General features: G+C 38.0%; 1 long non-coding RNA gene across 1 annotated transcript; it reads right to left on the reverse strand.

Annotated features, from left to right (window-relative positions):
* Window positions 1–392: 392 nt before the first annotated feature.
* LOC116619871 lies at window positions 393–1007 on the reverse strand. Its single transcript, XR_004296906.2, has 2 exons — window positions 768–1007; window positions 393–506 (listed from the first exon to the last, which is right to left on the reverse strand). It is a non-coding gene; the product is annotated as an uncharacterized LOC116619871 (long non-coding RNA).
* Window positions 1008–1215: the final 208 nt, after the last annotated feature.

The following is a 1215-nucleotide window of genomic DNA, read 5'->3' on the forward strand; positions in this document are numbered from 1 at the left end:
ACGATTAGTAATGATTTTGAATATCTCTGACATCGAAACAATCTATCGTATGCAGCAAGACTCTTACGAACCACAGGAAACCCAAACAGTACTCTTGGGACTACGTTGCAGTAGTCGAAGCCTCTAACCGGGCTTCCTGTGCTCATAGATAACCATGAGGAACACAAGACTCTTACGAACCACAGCAAACCCGGTACGCCTGAGAACTGGAAAATCAGTACTCGTGGGACTGCAGTGCGTTGCAGTTGTTGTAGATATGTACCCTGCCATTCTTATGTATGCTTCTTTCCTGTTTCTATGTAGCTTTTAATGACTGTGATATTGTGATCTTGTTTGCGGCCTTGTTTGAAACATAGCTTTTATACTTACTTTAATCGTGTCATTTTTTTCTGAATTATTCATAGTGGCATTCAAATATACTTGGAGTTTGATACGTTGGCCGTCACAAGGGCTAGGTGAGAAGCTGGCCTCTTCGTGTTGTGTCTATGGGCTCTTTTCAGCTCTCTCTTTCAATATATAAATGATATAAAATAATCGATAAAGGGTAGTTAAAGCATTTCTTTTTATTTTTTTCACATGGGAAGGGGGATATAGAAAATTCAGGGAACGATTTTGCCGGGGAAGACACCCCCCCCAATCATAATTTAAAAGCAGCTGCTCCCTTCTCTCAGCGCCACCGTATTTTCCATATTCGGACCCAAAATGTCTTAGAGCTTTTTTACTGAATGCAATAAATGTTCTTTGATGATAAGTAGAAAAAGTGGTACCCTGAGAATTGCGTCTTTAGAACGTTACCGCAAATCTTTCTCTTTCTGAGATCTTCGTAACATGCATCGTGACATACACAGCACCTCAGAACAAGAAAAGATGGAGAATCAAGCACTGTTATCCCATTAGAGTATCACTTGTATAATTAACAGGTCAATGAGAAAATATTATGCAGCAGAAAAAATATATACCCCCAGGGAGGGATTTTACAGGTGCAAAGAAATGGATCAAAACGAAAGGAAAAATTTTCTGGAAAAGAGAAACATTTCTTGTTTCCTTCGTATTAACTGAGAGCATAATTATTCATACTTAAAAGTTATTTAAAGTTATTAAAAATTTCAAAGAAGCTACTTTGTTTGTAATAATTCCTTAGCTTTCACAGTTCTCGTGGTATCGAGCTTGAACGCAAAGAAAAAATGAACGCAGATGCAACGTTTAAGGTTCATT

Source organism: Nematostella vectensis, chromosome 9 (genome assembly GCF_932526225.1).
Source record: "Nematostella vectensis chromosome 9, jaNemVect1.1, whole genome shotgun sequence".
NCBI classification, from domain to species: domain Eukaryota; kingdom Metazoa; phylum Cnidaria; class Anthozoa; order Actiniaria; family Edwardsiidae; genus Nematostella; species Nematostella vectensis.